Source organism: Notamacropus eugenii, chromosome 4 (assembly GCF_028372415.1).
Source record: "Notamacropus eugenii isolate mMacEug1 chromosome 4, mMacEug1.pri_v2, whole genome shotgun sequence".
Lineage (NCBI taxonomy): Eukaryota > Metazoa > Chordata > Mammalia > Diprotodontia > Macropodidae > Notamacropus > Notamacropus eugenii.
The window spans coordinates 54930337-54951154 of record NC_092875.1 but is presented as its reverse complement, the minus strand read 5'-3'; the positions used below and the strand labels follow the sequence as shown (position 1 = coordinate 54951154).

Here is a 20818-nt window from a genome sequence, read left to right as displayed (position 1 = left end):
CTTCTCCCTGGGGCTCGGTGTGTGGTCTAATTTTAAAACCTGTGCCTGACCCAAAATAGATCCCCTTTTAATACAATCCCTGAACCCGGATATGTTTGGGAAAGGAGAAGCCGCCAAGGAGGAGGCTTGGGGAGGGGGGAATGTCAGGCTGGCAAGCTCTGTAGGTAAGAGAGGCAGGAGCTGGGCACAACTTCCCGCTCAGGGCTGTGCCAGCTTCCCCAGGGCACTTCTCCTCCCCCCATTCCTCCTCCAGGTGGGAGGGGGGGCCCAAGGGCCCGGAGATCAGGGGGCTGATGAATATATCTCCTTAAGGGCTTTTAGCCATAGGTCCCAGAGGATTCTGGGAATTGTAGTTGACTGGACTCAAACATTATTTTTAAACTGTTACTCTTAAGAGGAACTATTTGGAGAGCTGCTACATTACTTCCATGAATCGTGGCCTGAACTGGGACGAGTCAGGGAGCTGGCGGAGTCTAGGGCCCAGGGCTGAGGGCCAAGCCCAGCGCCCAGCCCAGCCACTGCTCCACCCACCCAAGACCGCCACGTTATTCTGTCTTTGGGTCCAAATCCGACTTGGCCTAGAGTTTCCTGCTTGGCTTCCCTGGCCCAGAATGATACCAAGGAGAAGTAGGAGCTAGGATGACTAGCTGGGCCTTCCTGGGGGATGGGATCCTCTTTTTTTTTTTACTCCCCGTTCCTTCGTATCATTAAAGAACCTTTCACTTTTTCTCAACCCTAGGAGATTAGTCTTTTCTCCCACCAAAGAAGCATCCTCTTGGCCAAGCCCCCCCTCCCCTCCACTTCTAGATGGCAAAGTGGGTGAAAGTGCTGTACTAGGATTCAGGAAGATCTGAATTCAAATCCTGCTTCAGACACTTACTAGCTGTGAGAACATAGGCAAATCTTTTAACCTCAGCCTGCCTCAGTTTCCTCATCTGCAAGATGGAGATTATAATAATAATACCTATCTTCTAGAGTTGTGGTGAAGATAAAATGAGATACTATTTGTAAGGTGCTTTTCAAGCCTTCAAGTGCTATGTAAATGCTAGCTATTGTCATCACCAACACCATCATCCTCATTAGCACTAGGGGAACCAATCTCTCTTGTATCCTGTCGTCCAGGAACATCCTCTTACCACACCACCCCATAGCATGGCTTCCTTCCCTTCTTTAACCTGTTGGGGGAAGGCACTTAACCTGTGTCCCTCTCATGATCTTGGCATTTTCTTTGCCATTCTCCCTCTTCCCAATTCCTGGTACTCCGCTTTTCTTTACTCTCAGCTGTCCTTTATTCATTCAGTTATTAGGTACCTTCTGTGGAGAGCAGGGGTGGGGATGTAGAAGCATATATTCTCACTAAAGCCCAGTGTCTGCCCTCACGAAGCTTAGCAGGGCTGTGAGACATGTTGCACTGCCTTTGGGCTCACCCTTCCCAACTCTCACTGGCAGGCTGGATTTCTAGAGGGGGAGGCTACTCCCTCAGCTATGGGTGACTCTTCCTAACACTGATGGGGAGCACCCTTCCACATACAGACAGCCATTCTCTGATGGATTGGGGGAGCTTCATGATGTACACACACACACAGAGCTTCCCCCTCTCATCCCTGCCTCCTTCCCACTAGCCTCAGGCCTAGGAGGAGATAGCTCCTTTCTCCACCTCCCGGCTGAGGCCTGAGGCTGCTATTCCTCAATTCCTTCAGGAGGGCTAGGTCTGTACCTTTCCCGAACCTCAGGCTGCCTTTGATGGTGGTTGCCATGATTAGATTTTCCCAGGATCTCACTGAGTGGCCAGCTAGGGACAGCCTAGCAGCTCCTCCCAACCCATCCTCCCCCTTCCTACTACATATGGTTTTAGAACTTTTTTCCCCACTCCCCCTTCCATCCTCCAGTTTGGTCTCTCCCATACCTGAGGCTCAAGGGAGAAAGGGGAAAGCCTCCCCTAAACTTTGTGTCCTGTTTAGTCTGGAAAAGGAAAGATTTTGAGGAGGAGCTCATCACTGTTTGCATTCGTCTGAAGGGTTGTCATGTGAAAGAGGGATTAAATTGGTCCTGCTGGGCCCCAGTGAGGGGAATTGCAGGGAGGCAGATTTTGGCTAGATATTAGAAAGAATTTCCTAACAATCAGAGCTCTCCAAAAGTAGAATAGGCTGCCTTGGGAGGCAGCCTGGAGTTCCTCAGGCAGAGAGGCTGGATAACCCCTCGTGGTGGGTGTCACCAAGGGGGTTCCTGCTTGGCTTGGGCTAAGATTAGAACTCCTTTCCTAAGGTCTTTTCCAGCTGAGATTCCAAATGTGCATGGGCTCAGACTCATAGACTATCCAAACCGGATGGGATACCATATAGTCCAGTCAGATTTCTCCTATTTTATTTTCTGGCCTCCATCCCTGAAACTGAAGTTCAGAGACTTCACACACAGTGTGACTTACCTAAGGAGGGAGCAGTCTTCATTCTTTCTCCCCAACCTCCTAAGAGTTTGAGGACCTTTGCAAACTGTAGAAGCATATATTCTCAACCATGATGATAACACTATAAGCCAGTGACAAATTGGAAATCAGTTATTTATTATTTCTCACCATCCTAAAGAATTCAACCCCACTGCCCTTGCAGACATCCCCTCATCCCCTCCTGTGCCTTCGCATCCCCCTACTCCACCCCCAAGTTTTCCAAGAACAAGGTGTTCCAGAATCTTTAGTTCTCTTTTGAGCCCAGAAAAGAAACTGAGTAGTGGACACTGAGTGATATAGAAAGACAAGTTCTTTCTCCTTTTAACTCTGGCTCCTGTGTTCTAAGTGGAGGCTCTTGGGTCTGACAGAATTTTTGGGAGTGTGGGAAGGGTATGATATTCATGGACACATGCCATGATTCTCCTTTCAGAAAAGTAGGGACGAATTTCCCCTTCTTTTCCCCCAGTGTAGCCAAGGAATTTAGTTTGAGGACTGAAATTCAGGGCATGCCTGGTCCCCTGAATAGCCCTGGACAATAGGGCTAACCTGGTTACCCTCTGAGGTTCCTTCTAACTCTTAGAGATTGTGATTCTGTCATACAAGGAAGCCCGCCCCCTGGGTAGGATAAAAGATGACTGCTACATATAAATGGTGAAAGTCTCTCTCAAGCTTTTGATCAAGGGCAGGTGCTTATGTAAGGGTATGATCTGGGGTCAGGGTTTCAATTTAGGGTTAGGGTTAGAGGTTAAATGTTAAATCAGGATCAGAGCTCAGTCTGGGATCAGAACTGGGGGCCTAGTCTGGGACTAGAGTCAGGGCAGGAGAATGGCTCAGTCTGGGATTGTAAAACAGGAAAAATAGCTAATTGCAGGACTGAGAAAAATCTATCCTATATCCCTAGAGACTTGTTTTGGTCAATAAGGAGAAAATCCAGGCCCCGGATCAGGAAGATAATGCTATTGCTTTCTGGGGGCTTCCGGTGCCTTTGTGCCCTTCCAGAGCAGGTATGAACATGGCTGGGCCAGTCCCCAAGGGGAGACTATGGAGAGTGAAATAGCCCCGGGCTTCTCCTTCTAGGCAGGGACAGTCCCACAGCCCAAATGTGATATTGCTGCTGCTGCCCATGCTTCGTGTTAGCGTAGTACATCACGGTGGGCATTCTGGCCGAGTCAGCATTCCGTTCTCTCTCACCCACCCCAGGTCACGTGCAGCCCTGAGCCTCCCGCCTTGCATCAAACAGATCAGAAAAGCTGCTTCCCTTTAACCTTCTCCTCTGATGCTCCCTCTATGTGGAGTTTGGGAACCTGGCAGTTTGGCAGACTCTCCTGGAGCCACACATGTACACTAAACACCCCCCTCTCCAACACACACACATATACATGCACACTCACATCTTCTAACCCAATCCCCTATATAAACATACACATTAACCCCCTCTTACACAGACAGACCTGCACACATGCACTTACATATACCAAACCAAAGGCCCATTTACACACCTATACTCACACATATACCCACTAAATACACACATACACACACACACACACACACACACACACATACACACAATCCTAGAATTTCAAAGTTGGGAGGGCCTAGCTAGATGATCTAGTCCAACCCTTTTGTTTTACAGATGAGAAAACTTGAGGCCCAAAAAAGAAAGTTACTTGCCTAGGGTCATCCAAGGAATCAGTGTCAAGAGCCAGGGTTATGCCTAGACTTTCCTGATGACTCCCATTTCACTGACTATGGGGAAAACTGGGGGTGGGAGCAGTCCCCAACTCTCCCGCTCCTTCCTTTGATGCTACTGCTTTAAGAGTCCATCTCTTAGAAGTACAGGGTTTGGAGGGGGTGGCATTGTATTATGGAAGCCCAGACTCCTGGCATAACCTTATACCACCTTGCTGTGGTCAGAGCTTCCTTCTCCCTTATGACTTATTCTACCCTGAGCTCTATCCAAGGGCTCCACCCCCACCACAATATTCCCCACCCTTTGAGCTGGAGAGACTGAGAGGAGGCCAGACCCGATCTGTACTAAACAGAGAGAATGGAAGTCCTTGGAGAGAGGGTGGGACCTATTGGGTTCAACAAACATCTATTGAGAGGAAGGCTAGAATCTGTTTTGGATATGGTGGGATCTTGTGAATCCTTTGAGAATGGGCATATTTGAGAGTGGCAGTATCCCTATGAGAATCCCTTGCAGAGGGGAATGGAGTCGTATAATAAAGAATGATATCTTTTGCAAAAAGAAGGAAACTCTTTGAGAAAGGATGTAGCTCTTTGAAAACAGAATCCTTTGTAGAGGGAATGGAATACTGTGAGAAGGTAGAAAAGGTGCCACTCTTAGATAGTAAATGGATGACCATCTTCTGTATATCAAAGTGCCTCATTTAACAATCTAACCTACCCAAGTCCTTGAAGGAGACCCCAGCAGAGGCAGTGGTTGCAGTGAACTATCCACAGTCTTGAGGCTGGAAGGGGGATGAAGCTCATTGCTTAAGCCTCCAGGTTTGAATTAAGGCAGGATCTTCAGTCTCTTGCCTTGTAGATTGGAAGATGAGGGAGAAGAGCCAGAAGCCAAGAAGCTGGTAGGTTGGCAGTGGTATTAACATCCTCTTCTAGGTTTGCCACTTGAGGACAAGACTAGTATTATCTTTGTCAGAAACGGGAAAATTAGGAGGAGGGATAAGTTTAAAGGGAAAGAAAATGAGTTCAATTTTGGACATGTTGAGTTGGAGACACAATTGAAAGTTTGAGACTGGAATCTAAGGCACAGAGAAATCATATCATCCTAGAATGCCATAGCAGAAAATGATCTGAAAACATAGAGCCCCAACTGTGAGAACTGGAATCAGTTGGGTTCTTGTCAGCCTCCAAAGAATTTGGATACTTTCTATATTGTTCTTCAATCATTTTTTCAGTCATGCCCAACTCTTTATGACCCCATTTGAGGTTTTCTTTGCAAAGATACTGGAGTGGTTTGCCATTTCCTTCCCCAGGTCATTTTACGGATGAGGAAACTGAGGCCGACTGGGTAAAGTGACTTGCCCAGGATCACACAGCTAGTTAATGTCTGAGGCCAAATTTGAACTCAGGAAGATATGTCTTCCTAACTTCAGGCCTGGCTTTTTACCCACTGCGCCACCTAGCTGTGGGGGTACCCCACTGGTCCCTTGCAAACTGTAAGTCTCATTGCATTAACAGTGGTGATGATAATAACAATGACTCCTAGTTACCTGGACTACTCTCAGTCCTCATCTCCACTTCCTTAAAGCGTCAGCTAGATTTCCACCTTCTGCAAGAAGCTTTTTCCCAGCCCTCTTAAATCCTCGGAGTTTACTCCCAATTCATTCTGCATAGATCTTGTTTGCACATACCTGTTTGCAATGTTATCTCTCTTTGCGCATTGACTCTGAGCTCCCTGAAAACAAGGACAGTCTTCGGCCTCTCTTTACATCCCTGGTACTTAGAACAGTGCTCGGCACCCAATGGATGCTTAATAAATGCTATTGGCCTATCTGACTCCTAAGGTATAGGGAACATTTTACAGTTTACAAAGTATGTTCCTCACATTAGCCCGGTAGGGTACAAGGTACAGATACATTCCTTTTGCAGTTTGCAGATGAGTAAACTGAGGCTGAGATCTAGGTAACGATTAACTTTAACTTCTTTGTTGAATGGGTGATGTCGTACTTGCCACCATCCTAGAAGGTTCCTAGCCCCAGATGATCCAGAGAAGTGCCCAGGGCAGAAAGCAGGGATCCTGGACTGAGACTCGGGGAGAACTAGTCCACACTGTTGACCTTGGAACAGTGGGACCCGGGACTGCAGTCCCACATCCACCCCTGGCCCAGCCGGTTGGAAGGCGGTTTATTTCCCCAGCCTGAGCCAAACACAGCTGCCAGGGAGGCTAAGGCCTAGGGGGAGGGGGGAAGGGTGGAGGAGGAGAAGAAGCAGGAGGAGAGAGGGGCCACTTTGTTCCAATTCAAACTGACCCCCAGAGGAGATGGGGCAGGGATCAAGGAGGTGGGGAGGGAGGGGTGGGAAGGTGGCCCCACCTGCGTGTCTGAGACATCCAGATACTGGCCCTAGGGCTTCAGAGGCCTGACTCTGAGGCAGGATTAGCACTTCCTAGTCAGCTCTCTAAGCACTGTTCAGATTCAGCCTGGTCTCTAAACTCCGGTGGGTGGGGGAATCAGTCTTCTGTTATGCAGAAGGACCCAGGCTCTCTACCCTTCCCCCCATGCTGCTTCCTCCATCCAAACCTTTCAGCCCTTCCGATGATTTGGTTTAGAATGAAGTCTGCAAATTTATGCAGAATGGAAAGCAAATTAGGGAGGCCAGGTTGGTAAAGGGAGTAGAAGGGCGAAAGGCTACCCTACTTCCCGCCCTCCTCTTCTTCTCAGCTGTCTCTCTGACTCTGCCCCCCCCTCCCCCCCCCAGCTATTTCAATTTGGTGTGACTGATCAATCTTGCTTAATTTACCTTGAGCTTGGTCTAGACCTGGCCTACAGACTGAGTCAACAAGCTTATGGTGAAGAGTTAAGTCTCCCCCTCTTAGTCTCCCTTCCCATGACCTCTCGGAGGGAAGCACCAATCTAACAAAGTCCCACCCTCTCCTCCAAAGTGCCCCATTCCCTTTTGCTGTCTTCCCTGGCTTCAGGAACCTTCCTATCCTGCCAAGCTCCAATTGACCAACCCTTCTGGACAGACTTTGGGTGGGCAGTCAAAATATCCTGCTGCCTCCACCTTCTAACTGGAAACAACAATTAGTATCAACAAGTATTTGTTAAGTGCTAGGTGCCAGGTAGTGTTTGATGCTGGGGATACTAATATAAAAGTGGAACATCCACTGCCTTCAGAGTTTATATTCTACTGAGAGGATGCAATAAGTTTTAGAAACAAAGGCTACAGGAATAGAGACTGAATCCGAGATTTCATTGGTACAAGGAAGTCTCTAACCAATTCAAGTCACCACTTCTCTGTAATTTATAGTGTTGGAGAGCTGTCTGGAGCACTTCGACTTTAAGTGAGTTACCTAGAATCCCACAGGAAGGTCATATAGTATCAGAGTCAGGATATGAATTCAGCTCTTTCTGCTATAACTTCCTACTATAACACTTTGCCTTTCAAATATAGGAGATACACAAAATAGATAAAACCTGTGGGGGAAGGCTGTGGCACAGGACAGGGTCAAGACTAATAAAATATGAGAATCAAATAAGTTTCCTAAAAGGAGATGGTGTTTGAGCTGAGCTTCAGAAGGAGCTGGAGATTCCAAGAGCTGGAAGTGAGGAAAGGGAGCTTGGGAGTAAGGTGGGAGTAAGGTGCAGACAGACTGTGCAAAGATCCAGAAGTGAGAGATGAAATGACTTTGTAGGGGTAAAAGCTAGTAGATCAGCTTGATTGAAACCAAGAATGTGTATATAAGACTGGAAAAATGGGCTGGAGCCATATTGAAAAGGGTTTTAAATCCTAGACAGGAGAAATTGAATTTTACCCCAGAGGCAATAGGGAACCATTGGAACATTTAGACCAGGGGAGTGATATGGTTAGGGTTTCGAAATAATAATTTGGCAGATGTGTGGAGGATGGATTGGAGTGATTGGAGAAAGGGAGACCAATTAGGAATTTACTATAACAGTCCAGACAAGAAATGGCAAGGTTCTGAACAAAGTATTTCTATGAGTAGAAAAAAGACTTCTTGAGGGGAAGAGTAGCGTTACCTTTGTCAGAAATAGGTAAGGATGAGGGATAAGTTTAAGGGAAAAGAAAATGAATTCTGTTTTGGATGTGTTGAGTTTGAGATGCTTCTGAGACATTCAAGTGGAAATGTCAGGTTTGCAATTAAGGTTTGGGACTGGATTTGGGTGTGGGGAGGTACAGGGAAATCATACCATCCCAGAATGCCACAGGAGAAATTAACCTGAGAACATAGAGCCCCAAATGTGAGAGCTGGAAGGGATTTGAGATCACAGAATGTTAGACATGGGAGGCACCTAGAACAAAGGAACCTTGCAGACCGTCTTACCTGTCTTACTCAGCCTCTTAACTTGAGAGATGAGGAAACTGAGACCTCAAGAATAGCCCAAGGTCACACAAGTGGGTCTGTGGCTGGTATGAGGTTCCCTTTAAAATCCCGCCTAGGCGAGGATCTCACACACCAAAGAATCCTGTTTCCATGGTGGCTTCCAGACCCTCCCCCAGCCCCTGCATTCCTCCTTAATTAGAACTCTCAGCCAACTCTCTCCCTCTGCTTTGTGGGTTCTCCGTGGGGAATTTTTAATCCTGGCTGTGGCTTTCTACAGTCCCCCCCACCTCCTCTCTACAACCCCTCCAGTCCTTAACTTATACACAAGGTGCCCAATGAAGAAGGAGGGAGAGGGCTTTCATATAATTAGACCTTGATTCACCTTACAGCCCCCAGCCCCAAAAGTGGTGACATCAACAAATCTCAGCCAACAGATAATTCCCAGATCCCTTCAAGTGAACTTGATAAATATTGCCTAGGAGTCTTACATATTTATATATTTGGGGCATCTATACTAAGCTTTCATGGGATTTTAGAGAGGGAAGGTACCCCATATTTTATAGTTGGAGGAACTGAGGCCCAGAGATGGGAAGTAGATTGTCCAAGTCCCAGTGAGTGACTAGAAACCTGGTCTCTTGAATCCCAGTTCAGGGCTCCTTCCTCTGTACTGTACTTTCTCTCTCAGAAACCAAGGAGTTTCCTTTTCCAAACTATGGGCTGGTTGCAGGCCTGCTGGGAGACACAGACTTGGCTGTCCATCCCCCCACCTCCCTACCCTCCAACCTCTACTGCCCTCTGGGAAGTGGAGGGAGGCTTCCAGGCCCAAAATTGGTCTAGATTTTCCTGTCTCAGACGTCAGACAGCAGTGACTTGAGTCAGATCCATAGGAAACTGGAGGTGCCTGAATTCTTACTTGGAATTTTGATATGTGGAAGGGATTTGGAGGAGGCCTGGAAGACATTCTAGAAGAGGAGAGATTACTTCCCATCCATCTTTAACACTAGAGTATTACCCTGCAAGCAACTTCCCAGTTCCCCCCTTCTGGATCCCCTCCAGTAAATGTTCCCTTTGCAAATGTCAGAGGTGTTCAATCATGCCTTGGGTCATAAGCATAGAACCTGGGAGGCCAGAGTTGGAAGGAATTTCAGAAGACCCCTCATCCAGCCCATTCCTGCACAAAAAAAGCCCCTTTCCAACAGCCCCTAAGGAGTGGCCAGACAGTAGAGGTTTGAAGATGGTTGAGCCTACTGCCTCCAGGGGCAGCCCTATCCCCTTTTCCAATAGCTCTGAACTGGGAGGAAGCTTCCCATCTCTACCTCTCTAGCAGATTTCTGTCAGCTCCTGCCCTCTGGAGCCCAGTCGAACAACCCTAATCCCTCTTCCATGTGACATCCCCCTGCCCTGCCCTAACACACTCTCTCCCCACCCCCACCCCCAAAAATGACAGAACACAGTATATTAGCTAGAAGAAACCCTAGAGCCAAAACTCAGAATGTCACTGCCAGGAGGGATCTAAGAACATAGACCATATCATGGCAAGGGTAGAGAGGAGATCACAGTTCATCTTGGCCGCCTGCAGCTCAATTTACAGAAATTGAGAGCCAGTAGGACCGTGATTTGCCCAGGGTCACACAGTTTCTTAGGAGAAGAGCCCAGTCTTTCTTCCAGCTGTATCAGGGAGTCAGGGAATAGGACCTTTCTCTGTTTTCAGGTTTCTGGCCATCCCAGGAGGAGGAGACTGTGTTGGCTCCCTCCCGAGCAGGGAGAGGTGGATTCCAGAGCCTTCCTCTTCTCCTCTCACCTGACCTGACCTCCCCTGGGACCGGAAAGGGGAGGGGGGTGGGGTCTGAGACATGTGGACCAGTTATTCTGCTGTTTGTCTTTCTTCTGTGGGTGCCAGGATGGGTCACCATTCACTGACGCCCGGCCCCTCCCCATACCTCCCTCAGGCCTTGTTCCTGGAGTGCCAGTGCCCAGGCTAGAGGCCCCAAGTAAGGGGGGTGGGAGGAGGGGAGAGGCAGAGGAAACACTCAGTGCCCCAGCCCCTCCCCCTCCAGCCCCAAGGTTCACAGCTTGAGCTGCCCTGGCCTCCCCCTTCATGTTCCTAGGCTCTGAGTCCTACCTCAGAATTCAGCCAAGAGCATGGCATACACAATCACAGACTGGGGAATGAGTGGCCATTGAGGGGATAGATGCCTAATAAATAAACAGGACGAGAAAACTCAGTCAAGATGCCCACAAGTATACACGAGGCACTTACTGTATACTAGGCTCTCTGCAGAGCTTTGTGAGGAAAGGAGGGGTTAATTAGGAGGCTCTCAGCTCAGAGAGAGAAGAGGGACTCTCTGAGTGTGATGGAGGCTTTGTGAAGGGGCAGATAGAGCCCTGGGCTTGGAATCAGGAAGACTCATCTTCATGAGGTCAAATCCAGCCTCAGACACTGACTAGCTGTGTGACCCTGGGCAAGTCATTTAACCCTGATTGCTTCAGTTCCTTACCTGTAAAATGAGCTGGAGAAGGAAATGGCAAACCACTCCAGTATCTTTGCCAAGAAAACCCCAAATGGGGTCACAAAGAGTCGACCTGACTGAACAGCAGCAGGAGGAGGGAGGTGGGGACTCATTAGACAGGATCATGGATGCTTTTACTTAGACAAACACAGTGATCTAAGACCTCTAAGCACACTTCAACCCTCTTGGTTGTGTCTTGAGACCCACCCTCACCCCCCCATGTTTCTGGCTTGATTGTGGCACAATCCCCCACCTCCGGTAAACTCCATATCTTATCAATGTCCTGGTATGGGGGGAGATAAGAGGCTTGTGCTTAACACCACCTGATGTCAGGGGATTCTTATCAGGAACAAACGTCACCTCCTCCCTTGCTCAGGCCTAGGACACTGATTTCATCGGTCAGCCAGCCCGGCATTGAAGAGCCTCTTCTCACCACCTCTGTTTCTCAACACTGGGGGGGGGGGTTAGTGTGAGAGGAAAGATGAGTAAGGAGCAGTCATTTCATCCTGGGGACTCCAGGGCTAGACATCCCTGCTTTTGTATAAATTATCCCCATTCTCCCTGCAGTCCTGACCTTGGACCCCTGCACCCAAATAATCATATAGAGCAACAGACCATTCAAAATAGGGGTTTTTCCTGGTTCTAATACTTCTCAGCTGTGTGATCATGGCCACATTACTTAAGTCTCCTAAGCCATCATGAGAATACTACTAAAATCATGGAAGACACACTGGATTTAGAATCATTGATTTTGAGCAGGAAAGATATTAGAGGCCAGTGAATCCAAATGCCTCATCTTAAAGATGAGGAAATTGGGGCCAGTAAGTGTCTGAGGCTGGATGAAAACTCAGAGATCTTCCTAACACCAAATCAAGCCTCTGCCCACAGTGCCATGTGGGTGTCTCAACGTTCCCTCCCCCCACCTCCCCTGCCTCATCTGGGCTTTTGTCCTCTTTCTACCATTGACTCATTGGACATTTCCCTTCCCCTCTCCGGGCCTTATCTGTAAAGTTGGGTGAAATATTCTGGTGTCCTTTCCAGCTCCAACGGTCTGTGAGTCTCCCTCTCTCACAGAACTACCAGTTGGAGAAAATAAATTAGAATTTAAACCCAGGTCTTCTGACTCTCAATTTCACCCTCTTCTCACTCAGCTAGGCCTCAGGGTTCCCCAGTGTGAGAGGATCCTGCTTACAGTAGATGTGTATTTCTTGGCTCTAGGGTGTGGGGAGGGGGAAGATGGTAGGGGAAAAGAAAGGGAGAAGGGGGTCCTCAAAGTTGGTATGGAGTTGGGAAAAGGGGCAGTAATTCACTACTGAGAGGGGCAGTGGGATCCAGTGGAGGAAACCCTGGACTAGATTCTATTGTCCAGCTTTGCCCCATACTGCTCATGTGACTTGGGACCAGTTGCTTCCTTAGCTTGCTGTGTCAAATGAGGGGATTGTACTCTATGCCCCTTAAACTCCCTTCTTCCACTCTGGATTCTGTGACCGTCACTCCCCTCTTCCTTTTCTTATCTTCTTTAAATGAGGCTCATAAAGTCAGACTCCATAGAAGTCTAGAGCTGGAAGAGACCTGTACTGGGCTCCAGCAAGTCTGGAGCCCTCAAAGATTTTCTTTCTCAAGTTCCTCCACCTTCTACAATGTGCTTGTCCCCACTTGACTTTAGGGTGATGAGAGCTTAAGCCACCCTGTTTCCACCTGCCACACTCTTTGGAGCTCTTGGCACAGGACTGCCTTTTCTGCAGGATCCCCCTACCCTGCCTGGGACTAACGGCAAAGTCACCTTGTCAGGTCGTCTGCTTCTCCGAAGAATAGATGCATTGCCCCCTTGTTGTCTGGCTTTTGTTCTTGAAGAGGATCATGACGTCAGGGTGTCATGATGCCACGATGTACCCTTAAATTGGATTTAAGTGAGGCAGGGCTGTGCCAAGTCACCAGCCTCACTTTCTCCTCCTGAGCCCTATGGGTCCAGTGGCAAGATATAGATCAGGAATGGGAGGCCTTGGCCTTTTTAAGCTAAGGTCTCAGTTTGACTGAAGCAACACCCATTCAGTGATTTAGGCTAGGTAAGAAATGAGGCAGACAATGGTCTCTTTCACCTAGTTAAAAAAAAAAAATATTGACTTGGGAGGGGAACTCCCTTAGAGTTTTTGGCGGTGAAAATGGGTAGTGCTGGAGTCTGGAAGAACTCAGTTCAAATCCTATCTGAGACACTAACTAGGTTCATCGTTCAGTTTCCTTGTCTGTTAATTGGGGATGATAACAGCAGCGTAGTTGTGGGGATCAAATGAGATAATGCCTAAGTGGCTTCAGGCAAACCTTAAAGAGGTATATAAATGTTTATTGTCCGTATTATTATTATCCCTTTCCCACCTACCCAAGAGCTCTTTCTCAGCTCTAAATTTAGTAATCCTGTGATTTCCAGAGAGATCCTAAAATCATGAATTTGGAGTTCAGAGGCACCTTAGAGATTCCCTCTGCTCCCTTTCTTGGTGTTCAAGGCTGAGAGGGAGGGATGGGGCAGTGGAGTTCTACCTCCTGCAGAAGATTCAGGGAAAGACAGTTGTGAAGCCCAAAAGGATTGGAAGTCAGATGACCTGGATTCATATCCTCCATGTCACTTACTCACTGTGGCCTTAGGCAATCACTAACTTCTCTGGGTCTGGTTTCTGCTCTGTAAAATGAGAGAATTGGACAAGATGATCCGTGGGGGCCTTTCCAACTCTAACTGCTATGATCCAGGCACTTTGGCTCAAGAGGGAGGGTGACAATGTGTTGGGGGGAGGGGGAGTTGGGGGAGGGGTCAGAGAAAGGGGCCATTTCTCATCCCTGCAGCGCTTCCCATAGCTCTTCTTTACCCCCGAGCTACTACTGCCTCCACCCCTGGGCCCCAACAACAGTAACTTAACACTTGTGGAGAATCCAGGCAGTGGGGAAGGTAACCCATGTGGGCACTCTACTGCCCTCCCCATTCCTGATGCCCATGTCCTCAATCCTGTCTTCCTCCCCCATTGGGCTAGCCCAGCTGGCACCCAGGAGAAAGGGGGTGGTGAGGGAGGCCAAAGGCTATATTAAGAACTTCTCTATTCAGGGGGAAATTGATGGGGATGAAATCTGTGCTCCCTGTCATACCACTGTTCCTCCCTGACCCCCAGGAGGGCTACCCTTCAGTCACATGGGGAGAACAAACAACCCGAGAAGGAAGGGTAGGTTAATGCACCAGCTGAGAAGGCCATACGAGAAAGAAAGAGTCTTCCTGTGGGCTGGACCCTGGACTTGCCTCCCCTAGGGACAGAGAGAGGGGATAGTCCCAGCCTGGGCCCTGGGCCCTGCCTGGCTGACAAATAGAAGCTCTGGGCACTCAGGGCAGGGCAAGAAAGAAACAAGTGCTAGACTGTGGGTTAGAACTCAGGCAAAGGAGAGATCACTGTGGGCTAGTGCTCTGGGTGCATAGATCAAGTCTCAACTGCTAGGTTGGCATCCTGGGGAACTGACCAGGAGGACAGTGGGGCCATTGAGCAAAGAGCAAGGCGGGGGGCACAGGTGTGGGCAAAATAGCCCTCCATATCTGGACACAGAGGACCTCAGCTTAAACTCTAGTTTTGCCTCACATTAGCTACATGACCTTGAGTAAACCATTTCTTTCCCTGACCCTCAGTTTTCTTATCTGTAAAATGGGAAAGTTAGACTAGATGATGTTGAAGGGCCTTTTCAGTTCTAACTTGCAATGATTCCTTGGGCAGTCTAGTGGGAAAAAGATAGAATTTGGATTCAGGAGATCTGGATTTATATCACAACTCTGCTATTTAACAACTTAGATGATGTTTGAAAATTCACATTACCTCTCTGGGCCTTAGTCTTTTCATCTGTAAAATGGGGGTCAGAAATAGAGGTTTCCCTAGGTGTGGAGCACTGAATATAATGTCAAAAAAATTCATGTATCAATCAATTTTGTTGAATTTTTTTTCACTTTTCTTCTTTTAAAAAAGTATTATTATAAGGGATGGCTCTCTAGGAGGGAAAAGGAGAATGGATAACTTGGCAATGTAAAAATGAAAGATAGCAATAAAATGTGTTAAATAATAATGAAATGGGAAAGATTGAGCAAAGTTCTCCCTAAGGTGCCTTAGGTGAGGGCATTGGAAACTTCCCTGGATGGCTCCGTTTTGGCTGCTGCCTCCACTCATCTAAAGGCATCAGAAAATGTCCTGGACCTGATCTCTCCTCTGCCTCAGAATACAGTACTTGTGGTGGGTAGGAAAAGGGATAGAGACCCAGATTTAATTCCTAGGCAGGGCCTAGGATCTAAGGAATTGAGGGGCTCACCTGGAGCTGAGGAAAATCCCACTCTAGGTCCATCTGAGTTGTAGATAGAGGGTTCAGCCTTGATTACGCTATCTTGATTATGCCTATCTTTTTCTTTCTCTTCTCTCTTTCCTCCCTACCCCCACATGCTCATCTCATCCTTATCTTTCAAGGCCCAACTCAAGTCCTAGGCATTTTCCTTGGCTACCCCAGCACACAACCATCTCCACCTCCATAACCCTGTCTGATCATTCCATACAAACTTTGGTTCTTTGGTAAATTTCCTTTTTTCCTCCTGACTTGGAAGCACCCAAAGAGCTAGATTTCTCCAGTCAGTAAATTCTGTCAGTTTTATCTTCTTGATAATTTCAGAGCTGGGAGGGCCCTTAGAACAAGGAATGTCAGAGCTGGGAGAGTCCTTAAAATATCAGAGAATGTCAGAGCTGGGAAAGACTTCAGAATTCCTCTTATTCAAACCTCTCATTTTATAAATGAGGAAAGCTGAGAACCAAAGAGGGGAAGGGATTTCTCCAAGACCACATGGTAACAGAAATGGACCTAGAATCTAAAATTTCCTGAATTCCACTATTATGCCCATTTCCACGACTGACAAACCAATCCCTCTCTTCAAACTCCCACATCCCAGCTTAGTACTCACTCATTCCCTCCCTCTTGGACCATTGCATCAGCCTCTCTGCCTCCTACCCTTCACCTCTCTCCTGTACAGGAGGGAGGTATCTAACCAAAGCCCCAAGCTGTTTCATATCCCTTGGTATATCCCACAGCCATACACGGTCCACAGGAGAAAGTCACAAACTCATAGAATAAGATCATGAAATTTAGAAAAAGTAGGCACCTTAGATATCAATGCCTTAATTCTACAAGGGAGGGAACTGAATCTCAGAGAAGTGAAATGACTTTCTAAAGGTCACGTAGATAATTAACAGAATGGATATTTAAATCTAGTTTTCTTATTCCAAATCTAGTACTCTTTCCCCAATATCTTATTCTGTAAACTCTTCCAACTTGGTATTCAAGACGCTATAAAGTCTAGCTCCAACCTCATCTCCCCCTGTCTTTCTTACACATCAAGCTGGGAAAATTTCTGGCTCCATCCCCAGGGCTAAGCAGTCTAACGATTGCCATTTACATAAGCACTTTATATATATTGTCTCTGTTGACTTCCACAAACCTATGACATAGGTACTATGGGTACTATTACCATTCCCATTTTACATATAAAAAAACTAAGGCTCAGAGAACTGAAGTGATTTACTCATGCTCACATAAACTCTAAGTTAGGAGGCAGCTTAGTGGCATAGAGTGGATAAAGTGCTAGGTTTGGAATTCTTCCTCAGACACTTGTTAGCCGTGTGACCTTGAGTAAGTCACTTAAGCATCTCTAAGTTTTAGCTTCCTCTCTGTAAAAATGGAGATAATTATAGCACCTGTCTCCCAGGATTGCCATGAGAATCAAATGAGATGATAATATTTGTAGAGCACTTTGCCAACCTTTGAAGTGTTATATAAATGCTAGATATGATTAGTAACTGTGGGGGGTAGAATTCAAAACCAGGGTTTCCTGACCTTAACTACAACACTCAGGCCTCTCCTTTCTGCCTCAGTACTTCCCATTCCCTGGCTGGAATGCCCTCCTCTGCCCCTCTCCCCACACTCTCTTCCCAAGCCAGTTGAAATCCTGTTCTTCAAATCCCAGTTGATGTACAGTACTTTGCCAACCTTAGAGTACTCTATAAACACTAACTATAATTAAGAAAAAAGATAGCCCACCTCTTCCAGAAAGCCTCCTAGGATTGCTCTAATCAAAAGTAATTGCCTTCAGAGTTTGGGAGTCAATTTGTAGTTCTCTTTTCTCAATCTTCCCTGCAAGGTAATCACCTGGATCACCTCCACCCACACTGCTACCACCCATCAGTATGATAGAGAGCTCCCTAACAGAAGGTAGGATGGTTTCAGACTCAGGGAAAGGGAGCCTTGAAGGCCAAGTAGAAATTGGCTCTCTCAGAGATTCTACAGAAGGGATTTCTACGTGCTGTAGGAGGTTGGAAGAGATTCCCTTTTGGGACATGGATGGCCCTGAAGAGGAGGTATATCTGACCATATTAGGGAAATTCTATAGAGATCTCTGCTTTATCCTAGTGATTTTCTGGGATAAAAATTAAGTTTAATTCTGCCCCAAGGAGGAACTTTGTCCTGAGCCCTATTCCCCTCTTTGTAAAGAGGCCCAACCCCCTCATTTTGTAGATAATGAAACTGAGACACTGGAGGTGAAATACATGGGGAATAAGCAGCAGAACTAGTATTTAAAAGCAGGCTTCTCACTGCCCAGAGGGTAGAGTTAGAAGCAATGGGTAGGAGCTGGAAGGAGGGAGATTTAGGCTTGTGGGAACAAAAAACTTGTTAGAAAGATAGTACTTGGATCAGGAGTCCAGATGCCCAAGTTCAAATCCTGTGCCCTGGTGCTTATTAGCTGTGTGACCCTGGGCAAATCATTTACTCTCTCTGGTCTTTACTTTCCTCATCTCATAATAATACCTGTATCACCTTCTTACTTCACAAAATTCTTGGAAAGAGCCATAAGATTATGAGTATGAAAGATTGCAAATTTTAAAGCTTTGTGTAAATGTTTGCTAACAACCACCTCCACAGTTGATGCTCTCCAGAGGTAGATCTCAAAAGACAATGCTTTGAGAGATAATAGGTCCTGTTTCACCTGAGCTGTTCAGCAGAGGGAAAATGACCACTCATTTTTTGGGGGGGTCTCCTTATCTAGCCCATATTGGAGGTACATATACTGGCAAGGCCCTACCTACCCTCATCATTGGTCAGCACAGAAGCTTTGAACAGCTGTTTCCAATCTGGGTTGGTTTGTCCTTTCCTAAGCAGCCTACTGGTGTCCAGCTTCCCAGGACTCACCTAATTAACTTAGCTCAGCTCAGAACTCCTGAGCTGAAGCCATCCCCAGTGGCAGGGATTACAGGCATGTTGCTACCACAATGGACTCCCCAGCTTGGTTGATGGTGCAGGGGTGGGAGAGAGGGAAGAAGAAACCTGTTCAGATGAATGTCAGACAGCATGAGGTCCTTTCCAACTATGAGATGTTACAATATAGGTACTTAGCCTTTCCTCAGGAACTCTAACAGGGAGTGGTCACCTCCCCAAAGATTCCCATTGTTTCTACAATAGAAACTGGTTCTGTCTTGTTGCTTGAGAATCAATTACAGAACAGAATTAGGTCCCCTTGTCAATATTGTCACTTTTTTGAAGGGTAAGATGATCATTAAAGCATTCCAAGAAATAATTAGCTTCTCTGTTGCTGGCAGAGAAAGAGTCCCAACAGATAGCCCAATAATTTAAGTCCCCATTCCTACTATAATAATTAATAATGATAATAACGATAATAGTCATAGGGAACATTTATCTATTACTTCAAGGTTTATGAAATGTGTGGTCTACATTATGTTATGTGAATCTCACAACAGTTCTTTGCATGGACAGTCAACCAAAGAAATATCAATTTACTGAAGAAATGAATGATCTTCATAACCTTCAGTTGTAAAGTTGTCTCTACAATAGGAAGCAAAACTTTTTGCTCTGGCATTTAAAGGCCTTTCTCAATCTGATTCCAGCCTACCTTTTCATCCTTATTTCTCATTATTTCCCCTTACAACACTTCAAGACTAAGCCAAATTGGGCTACTAACCATTCTGTGTACAGGTTGTACCATCTCCCCACCCCTTGCATTTGCCCAGGCCATACCTCCTGTCATGAAATACACTCTCTCTTCCATTCTGTCTCTCAGACTCTTCTTTCAAGACTCAACTCAGGGTTACCTTCTCCATGAAGTCTTACTGTTTCCTCAGGTGTCCTCTTTCTCTTCCAAAATTTCCTAGAATATTGTCTGGATCTCTCCTGCCTTCATCGCAATTTACCTTGGATTGTGCTTATGGGTATATATGTCATATCCCCCATTGCCAACATAAAAAACTTCAAGGCAGGAGCTGTTTCACTTTTTTTTTTTTATATAGTTCCTTGCCCAGAATCAATGCTCTGATTTTACGCAAATCAGGTTCAATTTTGGGAGTTTGTCAGTAATTATACTCTTTGGTTTGAGCCCCTGCTAAATGTTTCCCTTGGGAACATCAGAATTTGGCTTAGGTCTAGGTTTTCACAAAAGCACAGAAAAGGTTTCTCAGCTCTCATGAAAGTCTTCTGGCTAACAAGCCATTATATGTACAGGATGGGTATTTAAATTGATTAGAACAAAAAACCCACTTATATCCAACTCCATAAAGAGTCAAAGATTCCTCTATTTCCCTCTCAGGTAGACCTCTACCTTTTCCAGAAACCTGTCTAGACTTATCCAGACTTGTATTACCCTAAGTGGGTGGCCAAAGTCAAGAAATCTGCCCAGATGGGGCATCACTGTTTATTTAGTCCCAAACTGTCCTAGAGAATCAACATTTTCCCCCACCTCTTCAAACATACACCCTCATCTAAGGGATAGTGTCTTGCACACAGTAGTACTTTTCTTTTTAAAATTTTTCTTATTTTTATTGATGTCTCATATTTTTACATCTCATCCCTTTCCAAATATATCCCTCTTCTTCCCCTGTACAGGAGGCCATCATTTGTAACAAAGAATAAAAAAGAGGAAAAAAAAAAAGTGGCACCACAAAACTATTGACTGAGTATAACATTATATTATAATTATATGCAGTATTCCATACCCATGATCCCCCAGCTCTGCCACCAAGGCAAAGCTTAATTTTCTCAACTCTTCTATGTCCAAACTTCTTGGCTATTCTTATTACGTAATATCCAGTTTCAGGGTTTTGTTATTGTTTTAAATTGATCATTTTGTAGCCATTGTTATTTTCCTGACTCTGCTTACTTAACTTCGCATCTGTTTGTGTATTTTCCTGTGCTTCTCAGAATTCTCCATATCTGTTGTTTCTTATAACACAGTAATATTCTGTTACATCTGGATCTCCCAATTTCCTTAGCTGTTGGACTCTACTTTGTTGCTTCCGGTTTTTTGCTATTACAAAAGGTGCTGATATGAATATTTTGGTGTATATGGGAATCTTTCTTTTTGTCCTTGACCTCTACACATAGTAGTATATTAATAAATGTTTGTTGAATTTGAATTTATTGATTAGTTTGATTACATTGTAAACTCCTTGTGGGCATGCACTGTGTTTTTCATCCTTTTCTTTTTCACCCTATCACCTAGCATAGTGCCTTGCATATAGTAGGTGCTTAATACATGTTTGTTGAATCAAAAAATGAGAAGGGAAGTGAGATGGGTGGAAAGAAGGGAGGTAGAAAATGAAAACAGAATTTGTAGGAGATCTATGATAGAAATTCTTCATTCTACCTGGGTCCAGAATCAATCCCCCAACATGGTCTTACGCAGGCTGCTTCTACCAAATGACTTCTCCTTCTTAAGGAGTGAGGAAGCTTGATACAGTAGTAATAGTAATAGTAGTAGTAGCAGTAGTA

General features: G+C 46.0%; 1 protein-coding gene across 12 annotated transcripts in view; it reads left to right on the top strand.

Annotated features, from left to right (window-relative positions):
• Positions 1-20818, top strand: part of NFIC (nuclear factor I C) — a 165440-nt gene that overhangs the window by 11918 nt on the left and 132704 nt on the right. The window lies entirely within an intron of this gene.